The following is a 13,844-nucleotide window of genomic DNA, read 5'->3' as shown; positions in this document are numbered from 1 at the left end:
ACGGTGAAACCCCGTCTCTACTAAAAGTACAAAAAATTAGCTGGTGTGGTGGCAGGTGCCTGTAATCTCAGCTACTCGGGAGGCTGAGGCAGGAGAATGGCATGAACCCAGGAAGCAGAGCTTGCAGTGAGCCAAGATAAACAAACAAACAAAAAACCAACAAAAAACCCTATCTGATAAGAGGATTAAATGAGATTCTCTATTCAAAATGCTTTAAACATTCAAAAGAACTTTTTCTCTGAGTTCATCAGAAACACCTGGAATGCAGTTTCCATTCAAAAACACTTGGGGTGCAGGTTCCTGAGTCCTAATCCTGACTCAAAGCATCAGAAGCTCTGGCTTTAGGGTCCTGGAACTGCATTTTTAAGGACCCCCCCCTTCCCCGCCACCAGGTCATTCACGGGTGATAATGTTTGCTCCGGAGGGTGGTACAAATGTGATCATCATCATGACACTAAGCAAGGCCCCACCTATCGGTATCAACAGCCATTTATTGTTCACAGAATACGTAGATGAAAAGAGACAGGAATAAGACCCAGCCCTCCTCCTCAAGGAGCTAAGGAGGTGACATAAAGACCTGAGAATAATCATACCATGACTGGCTTTCAAGGTTGTTCATGTTAAGTGTCAGCTCATGTTCGGAGCTGGTTCTAGAGGCCTTCAGAAGGAAAGATAACCTTTCCTTGTTACATAAAGATAACATGTAACTGTATGTTAAAGGACAGAAGAGCATTTCTTACTGTTCAGGTGATCCCAGGGGTCTCTGAGATGGTCCTCAGGAGAGTCACTCCCCTCTTTCTACTTCCAGCTGGGCCAGATTTTCTTCCTGTCTGCTAGAGCCAAAGCACCTGCAAAAAAGCGTAGAGCAGCTCTCAGCAGGGAAGGCAAGAATTGCAGGGGTGGTCAGAGAAGAGGGGCTCCCGGGCTCTGCTCTCCCCTTTCCAGGCCTCTCCAGGATGTCCTCTATTCTGTAACTTCCCTTGCAGCCGTTTCTCCTGTATTTGCCATTCAACTCTCTCTCAATGTGGTCACTGAGGCCCACGGAGTCACTGTAGCCAAGCCCTGGTCACTGTTGAACACGCCCTATTGTTGCCCGTCTGGTTTCCTGACACCAGGAGTGCCTGCAGCCCTCTCCCCCAAGTGCGGGCAGGTGCCTGTGAGTGATTTCTGTGGTGCTGGGAAGACCACAGCTGACATCTTGTATTAAGGCTGTGGTGAAACTCAGAGGAAGGGGGCACAGTGGTAGAGCTGTCAGGCGTGCTGATCCAAATGATAGCGGGCTTCGGCTGGGATCCGGAGAGACACTGGGGGTAAGGGTGAGTGGGGAGGTGTCCAGGGCAGCAGGGAGGAAGAGTCGGAGGGGAATGGACCCAAAGCAGCACTTAGCACTAAAGGACAACCTGTGACCTCAAGGTGGCTTTGGCTGCACAACTTATTTTTATTTTTTGATTAAAGCGAATTAATTTTGTTTGTCAATATTTGAAATGGACCACGGTGATGGTGAATGGAGGCTGGGTGGTCAGCACTTCCATAAGGTCTGACGGGACACTTCTCAAACAGTCCCATCAATTTCTCCTTGTGGATGAGTTGCTAATTGGACTTCAGTGAGGCTGTGCTTGGAGTCAGGATGGTGGGGTCGGGGGAGGGGGCTGCTCTGAGGCCTGGCTGCACTTTCAGAGCAGCATCGGGAGAACCGCTGGCCAGGAAGGCCAGCCCTATACCAGAGGTAAATGCATCTTTAACATTAACAGTTCCTTCCTAGTTAACACCATCTTACTCTCCCTGTAAAAACACATTTGCACCTCAGTAAAGAATGTAATTAACTGGTGACATGACAACAAGAGGAGCGAAACAGTGGCCCAGGCCGGGAGCTGCAAGGGGTGGTGGTGGTGGGGTGGTGGAAATTTAGATATTTGCCTGAACAACAAGACTTTCTCACCTCCCTTCTGGTGTGTGTGTGTGTGTGTGTGTGCGCGCGCGCGCACGCACTGCTGGGAGGTGAGGGTGGCAGAGAGATAGCATCCGGGATCCTGAAGGAGGTTTGAATTCCTGGTGGCAGGAGAGAGGAAGTCGAGGGTGCCGGGAGGTGGGATGAGCTGAAGGAAGCAAGGATAAGCAGGGTGGTTTGTGAATTTCCATTAACAAAAGCTCTCTGGATTAAAACAAAAACCTCTCCCTTTCTTGCACCCCAGGCTCCTCCCAAGAGCAAATAAGGGACACCAGCCATTGCCTGCCCTGGGCAGCCCCTGGGAAGAGCCCAAGAGATCAGGACCAGCTCACAGGCATCATCGTGGTCCAGTTACTCCTAGCTTGTTCCCTGCACCAGGCTTCTCCTCCATGTGACCTTGTCTGTGAACTTTGTGACCGACTCCCAGTTCTGTGGCCACCCCAGCAGCAAACCTGGGCGATATGCCTGATTCCTCCCTCCTCCAAGCCTCATCTCCTTTTCACTCCTCCATCACTATCCCACTTCTCATCCTCTTCCAGGCAGGCCTGAAGATATCTTCCCTCCTTTCCATCCCCAGCGGCACAAGCTACAAAGGACCCCTCTCCCGGCCATGCTCCTCCTTCCCACCATCGGCCCCACAGAGCACCCTGCACTGCTGCTTCCAGGCAGAGCTACCGGGATAGGTGACTTCATTCATGCTCTTCAAGGTCTCATCCATGCCAGGCACTGCCGACACAGCGTGAGTGCCTCACACCTGTAAATGGGCTTACAGTTGTGGCACCACCCCCGCCAGAAGTATAATGACTTCCAGCTCAGAGAAGGCCTTCAACACACGTCTGCTCATTGTCTAGATTCCTGCTCAGAGAAGGCCTTCAACACACGTCTGCCCATTGTCTAGAAAGCAACTGGCTCCGACTGCCTTTCTAGACCCATCTTCCACCCTGCACCAGTGGCTCTCTACTCTCCAACCACTCATAACACCTGCCATTCTCCAAACCTGTCCACAACTTCCCACTCCCCTCAATGCCCGATTCTATATTTCTATCTGATCAGATATTTCTACCAGAACCATTCTTCATTGTTCACGCAAACATTCTGGCTGCTGCCTCCACAGCCAGAAGCAATTTTTCCTCCTCTGTGCTTCCAAATAACATGTTGATTGTCATTCTCTAAAAGCTCTAGTCACATCCTGTCTCATGCTATGGTTATCTTAGATATCTTTCATCTCCTTCCAAACTAGAAGCTTCTCATGGGCAGAAGTCCTATCTTAAATCTGTATAATTTTTCAGTTCACAAAGTACTTTCACATGTAATATCTTCTTTAACTCTTAAAGCAAAACCTGTAAAAATAGGTATTTTAATATGACGATTGTGTTACCTTTAAAAAATAGCAAATACTTCTTGTAAAAAATAGATAAATAAGAGGAACAATGTTAAGTTAGTAGCAATCCTACAATACAAATATAAGCTACAGTTAACATTTGGAGTAAAATGCTTCTTTTTTAAAAGCAGTATCATATTTTCATACTGTTCACTAAATAGCCTTTTATATTTAACAACATATCATAAACACCTTTTCATGTAGGAGGAAAATATATTATAATTTTAATGATTATGGCATTCCATTTATGGGTATACTATAATTACTCAGACAAATTCTTCACATTTGTTGTTTAGATTATTTCCAGTTTTTGCTATTATAAACATGTAATGACTATTCTTGCAGCGGACTCTTACTCCAGACTTGATAATTTTCTTAGGATACGTTTCTGGATGTGGAATTGCCAAGTCCAAAGGTGTGTTCATCTTAAGGGATTTTTACAAATTACTTGCAGGAAGGTCACACCCATTTACGTCCGTCAGCAGCATATGAGAGGCGCCTTTCCCCTGCCAGGTAGTTGCTCTGGTTTTGTAGACGTGGAAAACGAGGCTTAGGAGAGTCAAGCACAGGGCTTGCCTAAGAAAACAGCCAGCAAGTGGTGTATCTTCTGACTCCAGACATTTTGTTCTCCCAAGCTCTCTGCTTCTCTTTGCCCTTCTGTTTCTTACCAATCCAAAGAGAGTGCTTGCAGTAGTAAGTGCTAAATTAATGTTGCACTCACCGAAGGAGAGGCAGAGGTGGCTGTGCCCTGAGTGGCAGGGTGGGACAATCCTGGGAGCTTTGCTAACATCAGCCTTTTCCAGGTGTCTGAGGCTGACTTGGCAAATGACAGATCTGTTCTTCGGTAGCTTTTTACTACTCCCTCCTGCCCTTTTCTGGGAAGGTACAAATTGCTTCAATTTAGTCCCCATATATTAAGAATCTACCTTGTGCTGGTGCCTGGGCATCAAAGACAAAACACACACACTATCTGTCTCTGTCTCTCTTTCTCTCTCACTCACTCTCTCTCTTTCTCTCTCTCTCCCCTGCTCTCTCCCTGTCTTCTAGGTGCTTACAGTCTAGTGGGCAAAACAGAAGGTAAAGAAATAATTGTCACCTACAATGTGTGTGTGATGCTGCTTCTGACTGCCAGCCTCCGGATCCCACAATGGCCGGAGCAGGGCTCAGGGCCAGGGTCAGGGTTGGGGAGGGGAGGAAGCCCTGCCTGACTCCAACCTCTGTCTCCTTCATTGTGTCCCTACTGGTGCTGGGGGTCCAGGGCTCCCTCTGACATCCTGCTGTAGCCACATGTTCCTTGTCTTTCTGCTCTAGCTGAGCCTCTGCTGTCCCCATCCCAAGACGACCCAGAGGAGCTAGAACTCCTCAGAGAGGAATCACTGCAATATTAGGGAAAGAAGCTGACCCTGCTCTCCACTCAGGGATTGATAAAACACATTTGAGAGAGGAAGGACTATCCAAGGTGACACCAGCACGCCCCCATGCAGGGCACCGCTTGAGGGCTACAATATACTTGGAATTCTCCTTCCCAGAACTGATAACTGCCAAGTTCTACTTGTTTCCCAACAGCCTACAAAAAGCTACAAGGCATAAATACAGTCTGTAATCTCCTTCCTGTCACTGCCAGCGATTCCGCAAAGCACAAGGGGGACCACTCACATGACAGAGAGCCAGGGTGGCAGGGAGGAGGAGACCCCTGATGGCTGCAGCCATCCTCCCAGCCTCCAACCCGCCTCTTGCCCTCCACACTCAAGCTGTGTGCCCCTTTCTAGATTGCAGGCAGAGGGACCCAACACTCCCCTTTTTGTCACCATGCAGAGCTCTTCCTCTGCGAAAGCTAAGAAGCAGCACAGCAGGCAGGGCCAAGCCGCAGATGCAGACAGGAAGTCAGAGAGAAATGGACGGATGGGAAGACACGGGGCTGTGTGACCCAGTGGCCCAGATGGTTTGGGGGACAAGAAAGGAAGCAAGAGCTTCAGATTGAAGATAAAGTTCCTCTGTCCTCACGACCTCCCCACCTCCAGCACTGTGGCTCCCACAGGCCTCTCTCTGCCTATCTAAGTTCATTCTACTGGACCCCTCTACAGACATAAGCTGGCTTCTCCACAGATCACCTTTGCCTGTTTTGCCAACTTGTGCTTAGGCTTTTTGCAGATGAGTTGGATAGGTGAAGACTGAGCCTCTGGAATCTGTGGCCAGAGACCCAAACCAAAGCTTCTTCCCTGTCCACTCTGGGAAGGTTACCCCACTCTGGTGTCTATCTCAGGAGCATAAAACGCCAAGGTTCTTGCCCCAGTTGGCCCAAGAGCCTAAAAAAGAATCTCTTCTCACTCTGGAGCCCACCGAGGGCCTCTTCTTCCATGAGTGCAGTGATGAAAGTGTGGTTTGCCTACACGGACACCCCAGCAATCCCTAATAACTGATGTTTGTGAATCCTCAGTCTTCACCTCCCTGCTGGCGGGGGTGAGCCATGGAGGCGTGGCAGCCAGGACCAGCTTTGCCACACGTTTGCTCTGTGATGTTGGATGAAATATGCCACCAGTTTGAATTCTGTTTCCTCCTCATCATTACTGGTTTTCATCATTGCCATTGATAAACAAGGGGCTGGGCCTGACAGTGTGACATTTTCTGGTCTCATTCTCTGGCGATTCTTGACCAGCTGTTAAACTCAATTGTCATCCCAGGCAAAGCCTCAAATTTCACCAAAGCAATGAGGCTGATCTCAAAGAGACCAGATGCCAATCTTTTAGAAAGAGGGGCTCTTTGGAAGCAAAATAATTCATTGACTTGTTTATAATGTTTCTCCTCTACTCAAAAGCTTATAATGGCTTGCCAGGGCCTAAAAGACAAAATTGAGATTTCTTAGCTTCCATTCTTCCCCTTCATTATCAGCCTGATCCTACCAATATTACCTAACCCCCCACTACTTTCAAATCTGAACCTTTTCTCCAGCCAGGCCAGGCTGCCACTGCTTCATGGCCAAGCACACCCACTGTGTGAGCTCCCTGGCCCTCCTGGCCCACCTGCCATGCTTCCCTTTCCTCCTTTGTCCAGGTCCCATCCAACCTGCAAAGACCAGCTCAAGTCCTGCCTTTCTGCAGCCGAATGAACTCAGCCTCTTGCCCCCCTCACCCTATTACTGACCCTTGATCTTACTTAATTTTGTGAGCCCCTGCTTTGTGCGTGAATCTTAATCTCCTCAATGTCATCATAAGCTTTGGATTGTGATGTGGATATGATTTGGATAAGGATTGTGAGACTTTTATATTTCTCTTATTCCTTCCATACGTACCTAGGTTAGTACTGTGCCCATGGAGATCATGGAAAGTATTGTCCCTGTCACATGAAGAAGAGTCACTACTAGAAAATATTAAATCAGATCAATGCTGAACCAGTTCAGTTGATGGTTTGCTTATTTAGTTATTAATTATTAACTGCCAAAGGTATCACAGTTCTCTATATTTCAACATGTTCTTGAATTGAGAGCTGTTGACTAAACTATGTATTGTTTTGCATGCTTCCTGCACTAATAATAAGTGAATGTGGGAGAGAGAATACAATGGGCGGAAAGGTGAAGTCAGACAACCTTGAATTCCAATCCTAGGTTCCCGTCTTCCAAGCTGTATAAGTCAGAGTTTTCCTACTTCTGTAAAATGGTTACAATAATACCCAACTGACAGGATTTGATGGTATTACATTAGACGTGTGATATGCTTAGCAGATAGCAAAGGGCTTGGCAATGACGTAGACTAAGCCTTTCATAAATGATGACTATTGCCATTAGTGACAACGATAGCAATAATAACTTGTTTAGATCTCATCTAGCAGAATCCTACTCATCCTCTGAGACTCAGCTCTGTTAGATTTTCTCTCAGGGCCACTGAGCCCCATACAGGGTGTCTGTCATTCCTTCCTTTCTGCTCCCCTAATACCTGGGACCATATCTCCAAGACAAAGTCCAAAGTCCTTAGCCATGAACTCCAGGCTGTGTCACTGAATTATCTGTTCCTAGGTGTGTCCCTCCCACTAAGCTCTGAGTTTCCAGAGAGCAGGGATTCTGTATTCCTCACCGCGCACTTCCAGTCCTGGCCTAGCATCAGGCTCAACGTGCATCTATTAAATGAGGGAAAGAATGGATAAGCAGGAATGACAGATGCAGTCAAGAGACCTGGGCAGCATTTGGCCAGTCAGAAATTTTCTTTCTGGAGAAAGGGGCCTGGGGGAGAGACTGGTAATTAGGAATGCATCATGGAAAGCAAATGTCTGCTTTAACTCAGCTAAGACCAGCCCACTTGAAAGGGACTTTAGAAAAAGCCTTTCACTTGCCCAGCAGGATATTTCTTATTTCTTATGGGGAACCTTCAGCCCCATCAGAAGACTTTGACATTGAACACCTCTGCAAGGCCCTGCCTGTCTCTACTTTCCTTACCAAACTCAGCTCAGCCTCCTTCTCTCAATCCTCCCCTCCCATCCCTTTCCCCAGTGGTCAGACCCTCAGCCTCGGAGTCCCTTATCTCTCCCCGAGCCAGCCTGCTTGATGACTCTGGGTTCCAAGGCAGGCTCCCCAGCACCAATGGCTCTCTCCAGAAGCAGGTGAAGGTAAGTGCATCTTGGTACAGTCTGTTTGTTTTTGCCTCTGCCACCAGATAGAGTGAGCTACATTTTCCTCCTTTCCATCTCGATGACCACATCTCAGCTCAGCAATTCCCTCCTGATCCATCTCCCTGGGGGCTGCTGCATCCTCCACAGGCTGCACAAGGACCGTTCCAGCAGCTTAGAGCATCCTAGGCACAGTTCTCTTCACACTTAGCCAGCCACATTGTGATCATCTGGGTACCACTCTGCCACCCCACTCGATTATATCATCCTAATTGGAATCTCAAGCCTATAGAATTCCCCAGAGCCTAAGATGTATTTTGTACATATAAGGTGTTCAGTGTATTTGCTGGATAAAGGAGTAAATACATGTATATATTCAGCAGAGGGCATGTGGAGTGTATAACACACCACATGCTGATCTCCTTTACGAAGAACTATATTATCCAATTTACTACTGAGGCCTTGCAGCAACTTTGGAAAGTAGTTATTAGTAGTCCTATTTTTAAAAAGGGAAAACTGAGGTTAGAAAAGTTAAGTGACTGGCCCAAAGACACAAAACTGGTTAAGGGGTGAAGAGAAAGGGTGGAGTCCAAGGGTGCTGTTGTGGCCTCGTCAGAATAGCTCCTGGGCACCTGCCCACCTGCCTATCTAGTCTGGAAAAGCTGTAAAGAGGCTGAGCTGCTTCTGTTCTGCCTCTCTTGGGAAATAAACAAGAAGAATTCTTCTTCTCATCATTTGGTGAGTCGGTGACATTTCATTTGACAAAGAATCTAGGAAAAGCCTCTCTTGGGACTAGTTTTGGGACCAGGCTCTGATAATATTGCTTTATTGAAAAAAGGATGCGAGGAATTGAGCTCCGGATGGCCTTTTACGTGGAGTAATTTATGCAGGAAATGAGAAATACATTTTTTTAAAGAAACACACATTGCTCTACATAGTCACAAAGACAGCAGTGACAACACACACACACACACATTCCCAGAAACGCTGTCACAGACACACAAAGGCACAGATTCCAGTTCAGGGTCATGCCACACACGGTAAGCAGCCAGAAGATTCCAAGTCAGATGGATACAGAGCCTTAGGCTCACACCCACTTACCAAACAGTGGGAAGGCTCTCTCTGACTTTCCTTTCCATGCCTCCCGGGAGAAATGGTGATTTTCCCCACACATGTAAATTTTCGTTATTAAGGAATGCAGAGGAAGCATGACATTGAAGAAATTAATCTCTCTGTGCCTCCCTGCCCTTCTCAGGGCTCTATTTCCTCCCACGATGACCACACCACATATGGAGATGGTGTCAATCCGATGACCTGCACCCCGGGGCCCAGTTCCCACTCAGGGAAGATTTACACCTTGTGCCTTGCAGACGTTTCAGTCATAACCAGCTCCTGGAGGACAGCAAAGGAAGGCAACAAGGAAGGGAAATGAAATGTCTGTAAAATTCTCATTCAGATACTGCTGAGAAATGAATTTCAGAAGTGGAAGGGATGGTAAAAAGGATTTTATTTAAAATGCCTTTCTCCCTAGGCTGTTTGTGAAGAGTTGGGATTTGAAAGGATATCTGAAAGTTAGGACTTACCTTCCAGCCATGGTGATTTTGACCTGGGCTCAAAGCAGAGCCCAGGATCCCTGTTCTTACAAAATTGGCACCAAGAAACTCACAGATGCTGCAAATGCACCAGGAGCCAAGACACCTGGCTTCCATCCATAACTGTCCTGCATCAGCATGTCACTGCTCTGGGCCTCAGTTTTTCCATCTGCAAAGTGAGGTTAGGACCAGATGATCCCTTCCACCATGGTCTGCATCAGGGGACTCCTTGCTCTGCCTTGGTCCAGTGTTAATAAGACTTTACATACTGCTGTTATCTGCAAGATGATATGTACAACCCAAAGCATGCCCAATCCCATCCATTAACTTTTTGTTTATGCTTCACTGTAACTTTGTGAGGTTGGTAGTGCTGGTATCAATATACCCATTTTACAGACAGAATAAGCAAAACTGAGACTTAACTGTCTCAGGTAAGGTCACAAAAATAATTAATATTGAAATCTCAAGTTGATCTATTGGGATATTCCATGGAAAGGTGATCTGCACACTCTGGGGGATCTGGGGGACACAGGGGGGATAGCGGATGACTAACTGCTCCCCCTTTCAGCTCTGCAGCCAAGCATCTGTCACAGTGATTCAGCAGTGAGGGTGTCATCATCCATGGGGAGTTCTGGGTGTGATGCTGCCCAGGAGCCACCGGGCTCATCAGGATTAAACCCCTATGACAGCAGCGCCATTTTGGGCGGGGTGGGGAAGGTGGTCATCAATGGGCTTCACTCTATGGAAAATGCAGAGGACAGCACCTTGTGACTCTATCTGCATAAGAGAGGAGAAGGCCCCTCAGCACTCTCATAATGATGAAGAGGACAGAGAGTGGAGGGGGCTGTAGAACAAAAGGGGAGAGTCTAGAGGGATGGCTACCAGCACTTGCATATGCCTCCCAAAGCTAGGCCTTTTTCCGCACGGCTGCACCGCTGTTCCCCATTTTTCTCTAGTACCCTCTAAACTCTGAAAATAAACCCTAGGACCTCAGATCACCCATTCCTATGCTCAAAAACATATATATATATATATACACTATATATATATATATATATTTTAAATAAGACACATCTTTAGTGCAGGTATTTGAGACCTTTCGTGACGTGGCCCCTACCTAACTTCCAGCCTATGACCCTCCTTCAAGGACGCTAGGTCAGGGGCTGGCGAACCACACCCTATGGTCTGAATGTGCCTCTCCAAAATTCATATCGAAACCTGATCCCCATTGTGGTGCTATTAAGAGATGGGGCCTTTTGGAAAGTGATTAATTTATGAGAGCTCTGCCCTCATCAATGGGATTAGTGCCCTTATAAAAAAGACTCGAGTGAGCTCCTTTTGCCCAGCCCCTGTGTGAGGATACGCAGAAGGTCCTGTCTATGAGAAAGGAGCCGTCACTAAACACTGAATCTGCTGATGCCTTGATCTTAGAGTTCCAATCTCCAGAACTGTGAGAAATAAATTCCAGTGTTATAGACATTACCCAGTCTAAGGTATTTTGTGATAGCAGCCCAAAAGGACTAAGACATAAACTCACAAGCCAAATACTGAGGCTGCCTGTTTTTGTAATTAAAGTTTTATTGGAACACAGCCACACCCATTTGTTTACTATTGTCTATGGCTGCTTCCCGCTGTGATGACAGCGTTGAACATGGTCAGCCCTCCATATCTGTGGGTTTCACATCCACGGATTCAACCAACTGCAGATAGAAAATATTCGGGAAAAAATTTAATCTGTACTGAACATGTACAGACTTTTTTTCTTGTCATTATTCCCTAAACAATACAGTAGGACAACTATTTACATAGCATTTACATTGTATTAGGTATTATAAGTAATCTAGAGATTTAAAGTATACAGGAGTATGTGCGTAGGTTATATGCAAATACTACACCATTTTATATAAGGGACTTGAGCATCTGTGAATTTTGGTATCCGTGGGTGGTCTTGAAATCTTGAAATCAGTCCCCCACAGATACCGAGGGATGATTGCAGTTGCAACACAAGACCTGAAATATTTACTGTTCGAAATTTTACAGAAAAAGTTTGCTGATCTCTGCTCTGGGTTATAGTTAAACTATACTCACCCTTTCCTATACAGATTCCACTTTTAGATACCTCCAGGCCTTTGCTTGTTCCAAGACTGGGATGACCTCTTTCCATACTCTAATAGTTGAAATACAGCTCATTCCTCAAGGACTCAGCTCAAATATTATTTACTCTGTGATGCCTCCTGAATTGCTACAAAGAATTGCTCATAGCTCTTTACAGCCATGGCACATTGTTAGGATGACCCCACAATATATCATTCAAACTGGAGTAATTTTGAGAGTGAAAGAGAGCACAGTGACTAATTACACAGCAACTGCAGGTTGCAACTGAGACCATGCCAGGCAAAGCAGGTTGTGTGGTTGCCGGCACGGAGTGCTTCTGTCATCCTGCCTCCTAAGGGTTAACTGTTTACATATCCAGCTCCCTCCAGGAGGCAGCATGCTTAAGGGCAAGGGCAGTGTGGGGATTTTTTTGACCCTCAGAGCATCTTTACACAGAGAATGTGATCAATTCATATTTGTGGAGATGAAAGAAAGAAGGCTCTGGTCCTAAGCTAGACACAAGCAGTTTCTTTAAGAGTAGCAAGCTGGAATAACAGAGGACAGAGGAGCCATTAGCTAAATGGAGAGGAGGTGCTTACAGCCAATGGAGGTTGCAGGCTTGTGTGTGTTTCATGGAGCCTGTATGCCTAGCTCCACAGGGCGTTTCAGTACCTGGAACACCAGGTACTCACCCTTCTGCTTCTCTGGCTCCCCTGCAACCCACCCTTCTGTTCCTCCAAGCCCAGCCCATTCATCCTCTCAGCTCCTGCTTTCCCTCCTGACATCTGGTCTCACAGATCCTGGGGTGTATCTCTTGTTCTACAGGGTACCATGTACATCTCAGTCCTGGGTCTATAATGATCAAAGTGGTCGTAACCTCCTGAATCTCTGCTGTGTTAGAAAAGGAGGGGTGCTAATTCAAGGGCTATAGCTTATTTCTGTGGATTCCTGGATTCCCACTTGAGACTGAATACTGGGTAACCAGAATTTAAATATGCGTCTCCTTTCATAAAGCACTGGAACATTCCATAGACTTCTGCTCACTAAAATGGGAGACAGGAAACAGCAAGGGATATGATGACCCATTTAACATTCTTGACACGCTCCATCTGTTTTCCTTTAAACAGCAGGAAAGATCTTTTTGAAGGTGCAAATATTCTACTACATGGTTATACTTCCCTTGTTTCAAGAACGGTATGGCTTTCCCATTCTTGAGATCAAAGTCAAAAGCCTTACCATGGTCTAGAAGATCAGTCTGGCCCTTCCCACCTTTCCAGCCTCATCTAGCTTGCTGTTTGGCCTCCATCCACCCAGGCCTTTGTTCCCTCAAACAAGCCATGCTTCTTCCCACCACAGGGCCTTTGCACAAGCTAACCACATTCCTGGAAGGTACTCTTTCTTCATTCACTTTTAACTAGTAATAGCCTGCTTTGCTTTCACATCTCAACTCAAGAATCACTTCCTCAGGGGAGCTACAGAGACCTCTCAGGTAAGGCTCCTTTATTATATGCATTTCTTAATTCAGTTTGAGAATTTAATTAATGTTGTAATTATATTTATTTGTGATTATTTGAGTAACGTCTGTTTTCTCCATTAGTTTGTAAACTCCATGTGGACAAGGGTCCAGACTTGTTTTGCTCATCTTGAAACCCTAGCACCTGGTAGCACTTAAAAATATTACAGACACATCTCATTTTATTGCACTTCACTTTGGTGTGCTTTGCAGATATTGCATTTTTTACAAATTGAAGGTTCATGGCAACACCGCATTGAGCAAGTTTATCAGCACCATTTTTCCAACAACAGGTACTCACTTCATGTCTCTGTGTCACGTTTTGGTAATTCTCACCATATTTCAGACTTTTTCATTATTATATATGTTATGGTGATCTGTGATCAGTGATCTTTCATGTTATTATTGTAATTATTTTGGGGTGCCATAAAATGGACCCCTATAAGATGGTGAACTTAACAAATGTCATGTGTTAGACACAACAATATTAAAATAAGGCCGATTAATAACGCTACTGTGACCTCTAAATGTCCTAGTGAAAGGAGTCCCATGTTTCTCACTTTAAATCAAAAGTTAGAAATGATTAAGCTTAGTGAGGGAGGCATATCAAAAACTGAGTGCATTAGTCTGTTTTCACATTGCTATAAAGAAATACCTGACACTGGGTAATTTATGAACAAAAGAGGTTTAACCGACTCACAGTTCAGCATGGCTGGGGGA

The 13,844-nt window shown here is 46.0% G+C and overlaps 1 protein-coding gene across 4 annotated transcripts in view; it reads right to left on the bottom strand.

The window, feature by feature from the left end:
* PKNOX2 (PBX/knotted 1 homeobox 2) overlaps nucleotides 1-13,844 on the bottom strand; it is a 268,399-nt gene that overhangs the window by 100,635 nt on the left and 153,920 nt on the right. For all 4 annotated transcript variants that reach the window (XM_025358003.1, XM_025358005.1, XM_025358006.1 and 1 more), the window contains one exon: nucleotides 741-848. The gene's annotated coding sequence lies outside the window, so the exon portion shown is untranslated. The remainder of the gene's footprint in view (nucleotides 1-740; nucleotides 849-13,844) is intronic.

The sequence above is a fragment of the Theropithecus gelada genome, chromosome 14 (assembly GCF_003255815.1).
Source record: "Theropithecus gelada isolate Dixy chromosome 14, Tgel_1.0, whole genome shotgun sequence".
Classification (NCBI taxonomy): Eukaryota; Metazoa; Chordata; class Mammalia; order Primates; family Cercopithecidae; genus Theropithecus; species Theropithecus gelada.
This window is presented reverse-complemented; position numbering and strand designations above follow the sequence as displayed.